The 12472-nt window shown below is 37.7% G+C and overlaps 1 pseudogene; it reads left to right on the top strand.

Moving 5' to 3' along the window:
• Positions 1-5865, top strand: part of LOC136317867 (TATA box-binding protein-associated factor RNA polymerase I subunit D-like) — a 36533-nt pseudogene extending 30668 nt beyond the window's left edge.
• The last annotated feature ends 6607 nt before the right edge of the window (positions 5866-12472 follow it).

Here is a 12472-nt window from a genome sequence, read left to right as displayed (position 1 = left end):
AGAGAGAAACATTGATTTGTTGTTCCATTTATTTATGCCTTCATTGGTTGATTTCTGTATGTGCACTGACTGGAGATCAAACCCATAAACCTGGTGTAGAGGGACAATGCTCTAACCAACTGAGCTACTTGGCCAGGGCTTTTTTCACTTTTTAAGTGAGACTAATAGAAAATTTTGAAAGACATATGTAGCTCACATTATATTTCTCTTTGACAGCACTGAGTTAGATGCCGCCTTTACTTCCCCATCATTATTTTCTTTCTCTACCTTTATATAGAAAACATGCTGGGGCTGGGGAATTTATAAGTTTCCATTGGTGGAGAACTAGATAGTTCCAGAATATTTCTGAATATTTTCAGGTAGTGTGTGTATGTCCTGGCTATCACTCTGAGCTGCATTCATGCTTTTGCACCCTGGGAACGTAGCATCTTTTCCCACTTCCCCCATCTTTAGTTTCATCCCCCTACAAACTTGTACTTCTAGGATCAGAAAAAAAAATTTTTCACACACCAAAAAATAACTTTTTAATGAACACAAGCTTTTCCTTAATTACACATACTTCTAAAGAGTGACAAAGTTCCCCATCTTCTTAACTTCTACTATAGTGGTCAAAGAGCAGGGAAACTGGGTAGGGAACCCAGGTCTGAAGAGATACATGGAAGTAAGTTTCTAGAGTTTTCTAATTTTTCTCTTCTATGTATATATCCCCGCTCAAGCTCTGGGGTAACCTGCAACCCAGGAATGAGAGAGAGCACAGACAGAGTGAGCGATAGGAAAAAAGCCTGTTCTCTGCCATCATGGATGAGGTCAGGGGAGCAGAGGTTAGTCTCACAGGATGAGTTTGTGGGACTTTCCTTACTCTTTGTCAGGACAGAACAGGTAATAAAGTAGCTTCAGTAAATATTCAAATTTCTGAACAGAAATGCTTTATTTAGGAGTCCAGAATTCAATCAAGCAAAAACAACACCAACAGAGAACACCATTGGGTCTTATAGCAATGGTCTTAGAGGGCCAACATAAATTGTTGGGATATCAGGGGTGGATAAAAATTGAGTTTTAAGAATACTCTTGGGAAATTAAAAACAAGAAAGAAAAGGAAAGGCTCTTCAGGCTGAAAACAAAAATCAATCATTAAAAATGCAGAAGAAAAGACTATGACTCATATATTTCATATATAGATAGAAAATGAATATTTAGCAATTACACAGAAGATAAAATAGAATTAGGCAGTTACTGGATGAGATGGTGAAAAAAGAACCTGAAGTCAGTTCAAGCTTTCTGCCTATTGCCATCAAACTTTTCAAGAAAAATGTTCAAGTAACTAACAACTGTACAATTTCATGTCCTTTTCAAAGTCATACATCAAGCTAGAAAAAATTCCAAAAACCATTTAAACCAATTATCCATTCCAGGAAGAAGTAAGACTTAACCGATTCAAAAGAAAATTTTTGAAGGCATTTTGGAAGAACTCTTACCACCTCCTCAGCCCCCCTTTCTGATGTTCAGCCCATCTCAGAGATGCCAGCTGTGGCCCCTTGACACCTAGGATGCCATAGAGAAAGGGGCACAGACCCCAGCCAATGCCATGGCCTGGGAAATCTTAAATTCTCCCTCTGATTTCTGCTCTTGTGATCAGGCTGTGATATTTAGTTCAGCTGTACCAACTCTGATCCATTCCAAGTCCCCCCACATGCAAAGGTTTGTTCTTTCACTTCTCACAGGGAATCCACTCACCACAAGCATTTTGTGAGTTTTAAAAGAATGTTTTCAAGGTTTAAGAACTTCCTGGGAGAGGGCATAAATGAGAATGCAAAAGCTTAGGGGTGCCTAGGAGATTAGATGGACTACCTTTGTGGGTTACCCCAACCACATCTTCCCATCATGTTCTTCATTTCCCTTTCATATCACATTTCAAGATTCCTATTACAGTTAGGTCTCATGTATTAATTCACATTAATTCTAATTCATATTAAGACATAAATAGCTAACAAAGAGCTTAATGTTTTACCATTCTCCCAAGATACTTCGTATTTTAAGAAGCAATGTGCTATTGCGTGACCAGGCAGTGGCGTAGTGGATTAAACATTGGACTGGTACACAGAGGACCCAGATTTGAAACCCCGAGGTCGCCAGCTTGAGCAAGGGCTCAACAACTTGAGCGAGGAATCACTGCCTTGAGTGTGGGATCATAGACATGAACCCATGGTCACTAGCTTAAGTCCAAAGGTCACTGGTTTGAATCCCAAAGTTGCTGGTTTGAGCCCAAGGTCACTGGCTTGAGCCCAAGGTCTCTGGCTTGAGCAAGGGGTCACTTGCTCTGCTGTAGCTTCCCGGTCAAGGCATATATGAGAAAGCAATCAATGAATAACTAAGATGCCACAACGAAGAATTGATGCTTCTCATCTCTCTCTCTTCCTGTCTGTCCCTATCTGTCCCTCTCTCTGACTATCTCTGTCTCTGTCAAAAATTTTAAAAAAAAGAAGCAATATGCTATTAAGGGTGGAATCTTCAGTGATGTGTTGGTAAGACTACAGAAATATTTTTTGCAGGGAAGTCTTTAGCATTATTGCTCAAATTCTTCTCTTTGGGCAACCACCTTTTCCATCTTGTGATATCAGTCTTCAAGTTCCAATAAAACTATAATGAGACAAAACTGAATGAATTGTCTATGTTTATAAGGGATGGGTTAGAATGTAAATACACTTCTTTGAAGGATGATCACTTTTAAATTTGATTTCTATTTGTGAGACCCATGGTGATCTACAGGAAAAAAAATACTTAGAGAAGAAATTCTGAAAAATAATTGAATAGTAATTGTGTGTGCAGAGGAGTCTCCAATAGAAAATAACAGTTTGTGGAGCAGAATTGAACCTCAGAAAAATAATTCCTCAGAGACTGTCTAATTCATCATATGCTATCTAAGGCATAGACTGTTGGTTGCCCCTAAAGCCCATTCTCTTCCTCTTATAACTACTGATTTTCACCTGTGCACATGTTCACCAGATAAAAACTACATTCCCAGCCTCCCGTTCAGCTAGGCTTGCCATGAGACCAAGTTCTAGCCAATGAGCTATAGATATAATATCATCATGCAATCTTATCAGAGGACATCACTTAAAAGTGAGAGCTCACCATTTTGCTTCCCCTTCTCCTTTACTCCCATCCACTCTTTCTTCATCCTGTTGCTTAACCTATTGATGTGATGGCTCTAGATTCATCTTAGACCAGTAGGATTAGAGCCATACTCTAGGGATGGCAGAAGAGAGACCTGAAAGAAGCCGGAGCCTCTGAGGACTTTATGAAGTAGAACACCACATGAGCCCTGGAAGGCCTACCTCCAGACTTCAAACTTCTATTGGGGGTTTCTGTTACAATCAAACTAATCTGAACTGAAATATCCTAGTTTTTTTCCTTATAATTTGACTCAACTTCAGACTTGGAAAGAATCTATGTATCATGTGGGCACATTCATAGGTTATCTGGATGTTTTTTTAACATTCTTCTCTCTTGATTTTTCATTATGATTTTTGATACCAGAATAATTGGAGCAGCAGTGCAAAGTGATAAGAATGTAGCCAATGTAATAAGTTGTTAATTAAAAAATAATAAAAAGTAATCAGAAACATGAGTTTAATTCTGGCTTTATCTGCACATTATTAAGCAGAACTCTTTTGGAAGCTAGAGAAAATGAGAGGTCTGTAAGGCAATAGAAATATCTGTACCCTGTGAATGAACAATTAAATAAGTCTCAGAAGATTTAATGACCTCTGTATTCCAATATAAATTATAACATTTAAAAAAATTTTAATTATAACTCTAAGGCTAAAATAAGACCCAAAGATTTCTTCATGAAGCAACTAACCTGGCTATGTATGTTTTAGGAAGGAAAGAAGGCCCAAAAATGACTTTCTGAGATTGCATTTTGTATAAATCACCTTATAACAGAGGCAGGCATGCATAACTCTACAATTTGAAGGATGATTATGCTACGTTAGCTCTTTCTGGACAGTTGTATTTTGGAAGGTCAAGATATAACTTCAAATAGTGACAAATGTGAGGGAATGACATTTTTCTTCATTTGATAGAAATATTATTTTGGTGTGAAAAAGCCAATTCAGAAAAAAACTCACTGGTTTTTGCCTAACAAGAAAAGTTAAAATACTGCTGAAAGCCCACGGTCAAGGCACATATGAGACAGCAATCAATGAACAACAAAGGTGTCAAAAAAACTAATGATTGATGCTTCTCATCTATCTCCATTCCTGTCTGTCTGTCCCTATCTATCCCTCTCTCTGACTCTCTCTCTGTCTCTGTAAAAAAAAAAAAGTTAAAATAGATGTCTACTACTTTCTGTTGACACATCATTTTGCAACCCCTTGTTAAATCTTACTGTGATTTTATTTCACACATTATTTAAAAACCTGATCCTCCTAGACTCTTGGTAATTTCCTTAAAACAGTGCTATGTTGGCTGCACACTAGAATCACTAGGTAACTTTGGAAAAGACCCAGGCCCAGGCCCAACCCAAGACCAACTGAATAAGAACTGTTGTAGGTTGAGCTAGCATTTTCCACATCACCCCATGTGAAGCCTGGGTTGACAACCACTGTCAGAAAGGAGCCACACTCTACCTGTGTGACTGACTCCAGCCAACTCACATCTTGCTTGAATTCAAATATACTGAAAATTGCTTTTCCTCCATGCTGTCATGGAAGTAGGCAGTTGTTGCCTTGTTGGAGTGCTGAGGTTGGGAGGTTCTAGATGCAGATCTCCAAGGCCTGGGTTGATTGCGGTGCGTACCCAACTGTGGCCCGTAATGAGCCAGCACTTGTTGTTGCAAGCTGTCTGCTAACCTGGATGGAAATTTGGTGAAAGCAAAGAACAAGTGACCAATAACAACTTTGAGGGTACTTGGAGACTACATATCAAGAATTGATTCTCTGGACTACATAACAGCATCTGATTCAGCTATGGAAATTGAAAATCAAAGTGATAACTCTTCCTCTGGTAGCAATTTATTTAAAACTCAGTGTGTTCCAGCCCTGGTCAGGTGGCTCCGTGGACAGAGTCTCATCCCCACACGCCGAGGTTGCGGGGTCAAGGTACATGCAAGAAGCAACCAATGAATGCACACAACTAAATGGAACAACTAAGTGGAACAAGTTGATGTTTCTTTCTCTCTCTCTTTTCCTCCCTCCCTTATCCTCATTCTCTCTCTCTCTCTTTGTCTCTTCCTCAAATCAATAGGAGGAAAAAACCCTCAATGTGTTCCTTACTCACCTAAACAAAGGAAAAGAAATCCTATTAGAAAATTTGTTCTTCCGCATGAAAGTGTTCGAGCAAGAGATTCACCCAGTGAATCTTGTTTAGAACTAAGACCATTAACTTTAAAAGTTATTTTTGAACAATTAAAAAGAAGAAGAAATGTAAAAAGAGGAAATATAAGCAAGGAAAGACCAAGAGGAAGACCAAGGAAAGGACCAAAATGAAAGAAAAACGCTAGGTCACAAATAAATAAGAAAGACTAAAGATAAAAGACTTTGGTTCCCATTTTTAGAATTAAAGAATGGAAGAAAACCATTGCCCTGAAGAAAAATTTTAACCTTTGGGAAAGCAGTGGCAAGAGGGTTTTTCAACTACCTTGAAAAACTGAAGTATGAATACTAGCTCAAAGAATCCTTGAAACAGATGAACGTTGAAGATTTAGAAAAAGAAAACCTTGACAGTCGTAGATATAACAACTTGGATGACAATGGATCTATCTCTCCTACTGAAGAGTCAGCAGAAGAGGATGAAGTTGCAACAAATCTTGAACATGACGGTGAATGTGATATCAAATTAGTGGGTTTTATCGTGAGAACATGATGTCTGGGCTTAAAGTGCCCCAAAGTAAATTGCTTAAAGAGATTGTGTCCCAATGATCAAATGGGGGAATTTCTGAAGTATGTCCATATACAAGTGGAGATCTAATAAGCCCAACTAACAGAATTGTATACTGACTGATATTACAACTGTGCATTGAGCAAAAAAATATTTTAAAAGAGATTAAAACTGAGACTCAGTAGGAAGTAAGGCAGTGGAAGGAATCGCAACATGTTAAATTCCTTAAACAAAAATGAATCAACTTTAATTGTGCCTGTGTCACACATATTTAAAAAAAACAAAACACCTTTACACTTTCTGTAGAAACTCAGCATATATTTTTGGCTTGAACTTTCTCCAGTGTTTTTTTGTGGCGGGAATAAAAATCAAATTTACCAGTTTCAGTTGCTGTGTATCTTTGACATGAAAAAATTGTAGGGCATCCTGTTCACCTTATAAAATTCTTTTGTCCTTGCTCTGTTTTAGGCATAAGCATCTCATTTTACTTTCTCTTCCTTTTGTTACTTTCCTTCAGCTAACTGATTGTATAATCTATAAGAAATTTATATAGAATTAAGGACAACTACTTCAGAAAAAATATATACATGCTGAAAATTAACCCTGTCATTCCTTCCCCTAAGCATACCACATTTAGACTCATTCTTACGTCTACTTCATTTTAAAGATTTTATTTATTGATTTTAGAGAGAGGAGAGAGAAAGAGAGAGAAAGGGAGGGGGAAGAGCAGGAAGCATCAACTCATAGTAGTTGCTTCTGACAAACCTGGGGTTTCAAATCTACAATCTCAGCATTCCAGGTCAACACTTTATCTGCTGCGCCACCACAGGCCTGGCTCCTCATGCCTACTTCATTTTAGATAAAGGTACCAATAAAAACAATTTTAAAAAATAGTTCCCTTCCACAATTTTGCAGTTTTTAGCCCCAGTCTTCTCTAAATAAAACTGGATTTGGCAGGAAAGAAGAGAGATTAAGATAAAGTAAAGGATCAGCTGATCCTTGACCTAGAATGGAGAGAGAGAGAGAGAGAACAAATCAACTCTATCTCCTTCCCCTTCACCCCAAAGTCCATCTACAAGCACCCTCTGCCTCAGGTAAGGGTGCAAGCCTGTTGGTGTTTCCAGATCCATTTCTATAGGGAAACCCAAGTAATATAGGGGCTTCATCTTTCATCTTACTCTGCTAGACCAAAATCTCACTAAAACAAGAAAAAAATAACTGCTAATGTTGATAACATCTTTTGATCATTCCCACTCATTGGGTGTCTTGCTATTTGAAAAAACTCACTTTCCACAGATGATGTATTATAAACTTGTACTCCTGAGCATCGGCCTGGCGTGTAGAAGTCCCGGGTTCGACTCCCGGCCAGGGTACACAGAAGAAGCGCCCATCTGCTTCTCCACCCCTCCCCCTCTCCTTCCTCTCTGTCTCTCTTACCCTCCCACAGCGAGGCTCCATTGGAGCAAAGATGGCCCGGGTGCTGGGGATGGCTCCTTGGCCTCTGCCCCAGGCGCTAGAGTGGCTCTGGTCCCGACAGAGCAACGTCCCAGAGGGGCAGAGCATCGCCCCCTGGTGGGCAGAGCGTCTCCCCCTGGTGGGCGTGCCGGGTGGATCCGGGTCGGGCGCATGCGGGAGTCTGTCTGACTGTCTCTCCCCGTTTCTAGCTTCAGAAATATACAAAAAAATAAAAATAATAAATTGTACTCCTGAAGCCTATGTAATTTTATTAACTAATGTCATCCCAATAAATTAAATAAAAAATTAAATTAAATTACATGAAATTTTAAGAATAGAATGTAGTCTCTTTCTCCTCTAAGCTTTACGATGGTGAGTATGGGAGAGTAGAGGATGTTAGATATCCAAGCAGCTTCATTAATAATTGTTGAAAAATTCTGGATGAACTTCTAATCTCGATTCACCCAAAAATTATAAAGATAATTTGTTTTACATACTAAATCTCCTCCCTCGTGTCTTTGCTACATGAAAAAAATAATAGCTGTGAATAAAGACAATATTGCAAAGCAAATTCAAAAGTTACACGTGAGCCCTGGCTGGGTAGCCCATTTGGTTAGAGCATCATCCCAATACACTAAGGTTATGGGTTCAACCCCTAGTCAGGGAACATACAAGAATCAACTAATCAATGTATAAATAGGTGGAACAACAAGTCAATGTTTCCTCTCTCTCTCTCTCTCTCTCTCTCTCCCTACCTTCCTCTCTCTCCCTAAAATCATTCAATAAATTTTTTTAAAGTTACACATGAGTGTCTGTTAAGTTACATAAAATTGATTAAGCTAATTTTAATACCTCTCCTTTTCTCCAATCTAATCATGAATCAAGTTTTCAGTAGTTCTCAGAGAAAGAAAAATTTCCATATTCAAAATGACATGCTTGAAATGTTGGAAATGTTTAGACCATTATGTCATTAACTAAATGAGCACTATTTGCTTATTAAATTGCATAATGTAAAATGAATATTACTTTCAGGTATTCAAATAAAATACATAAAACATTAAGCATCATTGCAGTCAGCTTTTGATTAGCTATACTCATGGAAAAGAAAAGGTGACCTGAATAAATGAAGAATTAAATACAACTGCCAACTCTAAAAGCAATATATAAATGCTAGTCTAATCATCACAGAAATGGGACTTTTTAAATGAGTTAAATGATTTAAAAGTTTATCTGGAAGAATAAATGCAAGAAAAATAAAGCTAAGAAAAATATTAAAGAAAAATGATGAGGAGAGTACTTTATTTTTCCAGATATTAAAACTTACTGTGAAAGTACCTGACTGGTGGTGGCTCAGTAGATAGAGTGTTGACCTGGGATGTTTAGGTCCCAGGTTCAAAACTCCGAGATCACCAGCTTGAGCACAGGGTCACCAGCTTGAGTGTGAAAGCATCAACATGATCCCATGGTTGTTGGCTTGAAGATAAGGTGTTGCCTTGAGCAAGGAATCACTGGATCGGCTGGAGCCCACCGCCCCATTAAGGCACGTATGAGAAGCAATCAATGAACAACTAAAGTGCCACAACTAATGCTTCTCATCACTCTCCCCTCCTCTCTCTCTCCCTTGCAAAACAAAACAAAACAAAAAAACAACAACCTTACTGTGAAACCTATTGTATAGTAGCGCCCTCCCCTATAGCTACAGCTGGTCTTTCTGGGTCCTCCCTCATCTTGCCCATCCAAGTTTAGAATATTACTTCACTGTACCTTGTTTTCCTTGACCCATACTATTTATTATATTATAAATAGTCCTATAAGCAACCATTCCTCAAATTTTCTGTTTGAGTATGCCACCATCCCTGATTGATACTCTTATTTTTAAATATTAGTAGCTATAAAACCCAGGTCCATGAGTTTAGTACCTATGTCTTCTTCTATGTACTTTATTGTTTCAGGTCTTATATTTAGGTCTTTGATCCATTTTGAATTAATTTTAGTACAAGGGGACAAGCTGTAGTCGAGTTTCATTCTTTTGCATGTGGTTTTCCAGTTTTCCCAACACCATTTGTTGAAGAGGTTTTCTTTTCTCCATTGTGTTGTTGGCCCCTTTATCAGAGATTATTTGACCATATATATGTGGTTTTATTTCTGGGCTTTCTATTCTGTTCCATTGGTCTGAGTATCTATTTTTCTGCCAATACCATGCTGTTTTGATTGTCGTGGTCCTATAATATAGTTGGAAGTCAGGTATTGTAATGCCCCCAGCTTCATTCTTTTTCCTTAGGATTGCTTTGGCTATTCGGGGTTTTTTATAGTTCCATATAAATCTGATGATTTTTTGTTCCATTTCTTTAAAAAATGTCATAGGAATTTTGATGGGAATTGCATTAAATTTGTATATTGCTTTGGGTAATATGGCCATCTTGATTATATTTATTCTTCCTAGCCAAGAACAAGGAATATTTTTCCATCTCATTGTGTCTTTTTCTATTTCTCTTAACAATGCTTTGTAGTTTTCATTATATAGGTCCTTTACATTCTTTGTTATGTTTATTCCTAGGTATTTTATTTTTTTTGTTGCAATCGTGAAGGGGATTATTTTTTTGAGTTCATTTTCTAATATTTCATTGTTGGCATATAGAAAGGCTATGGACTTTTGTATGTTAATTTTGTATCCTGCGACCTTACTGTATTGGTTTATTGTTTTTTTTCAGTAATCTTTTTGTGAAGTCCTTCGGGTTTTCGATGTATAGGATCATATCATCTGCAAAAAGTGATACCTTTACTTCTTCTTTTCTGATATGGATGCCTTTTATTTCTTTGTCTTGTCTGATTGCTCTGGCCAGAACTTCTAGCACCACGTTAAATAAGAGTGAAGAGAGTGGACAACCCTGTCTTGTTCCTGATTTAAGGTGGAAAGTCCTCAGTTTTATGCCATTTAATAGGATGTTAGCTGATGGTTTATCATATATGACCTTTATCATGTTGAGATATTTTCCTTCTATACCCATTTTGTTGAGTCTTAAACATAAAATTGTGTCGTATTTTATCGAAAGCCTTTCCTGCGTCTATTGATAAGATCATGTGGTTTTTGTTCTTTGTTTTGTTGATATGGTGTATTACGTTAACCAGTTTACGTATGTTGAACCATCCTTGAGATTCTGGGATGAATCCCACTTGATCATGATGTATTATTTTTTAATATGTTGTTGTATTCGATTTGCCAGTATTTTGTTTAGTATTTTAGCATCTGTATTCATTAGAGATATTGGTCTGTAGTTTTCTTTCTTTGTACCGTCCTTGCCAGGTTTCAGTATGAGGGTTATGTTGGCCTCATAAAATGTGTTTGGAAGTATTGCTTCTTCTTCAATTTTTTAGAAGACTTTGAGTAGAATAGGAACCAAGTCTTCTTTGAATGTTTGATAGAATTCACTAGTATAACCATCTGGGCCTGGACTTTTATTTTAAAGAACATTTTATGAACTTGACTCCAAAGGCAAGAGAAGTGAAGGCAAAGATAAATGAATGGGACTACATCAGAATAAAAAGTTTTTGCTCATCAAGAGAAACTGACATCAAAATAAACAGACAGCCAACTAAATGGGAAATGTTATTTTCAAACAACAGCTCAGATAAAGGCCTAATATCCAAAATTTACAAAGAACTCATAAAACTCAACAACAAACAATCCAATAAAAAAATGGGAAGAGGACATGAACAGACACTTCTCCCAGGAAGAAATACAAATAGCCAACAGATATATGAAAAGATGCTCATCTTCATTAGTTATTAGAGAAATGTAAATCAAAACTACAATGAGATACCACCTCACCCCTGTTAGATTAGCTATTATCAACAAGACAGGTAATAGCAAATGTTGGAGAGGCTGCGGAGAAAAGGGAACTCTCATCCACTGTTGGTGGGACTGTAAAGTAGTACAACCATTATGGAGGAAAGTATGGTGGTTCCTCAAAAAACTGAAAATAGAACTACCTTATGACCCAGCAATCCCTCTACTGGGTATATACCCCAAAACCTCAGAAACATTGATACGTAAAGACACATGTAGCCCCATGTTCATTGCAGCACTGTTCACAGTGGCCAAGAAATGGAAACAACCAAAAAGCCTTTCAATAGAAGACTGGATAAAGAAGATGTGGCACATATACACTATGGAATACTACTTGGCCATAAGAAATGATGACTTCGGATCATTTACAACAAAATGGTGGGATCTTGATAACATTATACAGAGTGAAATAAGTAAATCAGAAAAAAACAAGAACTACATGATTCCATACATTGGTGGAACATAAAAACGAGACTAAGAGACATGGACAAGAGTGTGGTGGTTACCAGGGGTGGAGGGAGGGAGGACGTGGGAGGGAAGGAGAGAGAGGGTTAAGGGGAGGGGGAGGGGCACAAAGAAAACTAGATAGACGGTGATGGAGGACAATCTGACTCTGGGCGATGGGTATGCAACATAATTGAATGACAAGATAACCTAGACATGTTTTCTTTGAATATATGTACCCTGATTTATTAATGTCACCCCATTAACATTAATAAAATTTATTTAAATCAAAAAATATATTAGTAGCTATAGTTTAAATTTCTTTTTTTAAAGATTTTTATTTTTTTAATTTATTTTTTTTATTTTACAGAGAAAAAGGGAGAGAGAGAGAGAGAGAAACATCAATTTGTTGTTCCATTTCTTTATGCATTAATTGGTTGATTCTTGTATGTGAGTCAAGGCCTTGGTGTATCAGGACTACTCTCTGATCTACTGAGCTATCCAGCCAGGGCTTTACATTTCTAACATATAATAAATTATGTGAACTTATTGGAAAAAACTTTTTCTTTTTTTTTTTTTTATTTATTCATTTTTAGAGAGGAGGGGGGGGAGAGGAGAGAGAGACAGAGAGAAGGGGGGAGGAGCTGGAAGCATCAACTCCCATATGTGCCTTGACCAGGCAAGCCCAGGGTTTCGAACCTGCGACCTCAGCATTTCCAGGTCGACACTTTATCCACTGCGCCACCACAGGTCAGGCGGAAAAAAACTTTTTCAAACATGATGCAATCACAGGCTTACTGAGTGATTTAGAAGACTTCTGTTGCACAGTCTCTCTCTCTCTTTCTC

This window comes from Saccopteryx bilineata, chromosome X (genome assembly GCF_036850765.1).
Source record: "Saccopteryx bilineata isolate mSacBil1 chromosome X, mSacBil1_pri_phased_curated, whole genome shotgun sequence".
In the NCBI taxonomy this organism is placed as follows: Eukaryota; Metazoa; Chordata; class Mammalia; order Chiroptera; family Emballonuridae; genus Saccopteryx; species Saccopteryx bilineata.
This window is presented reverse-complemented; position numbering and strand designations above follow the sequence as displayed.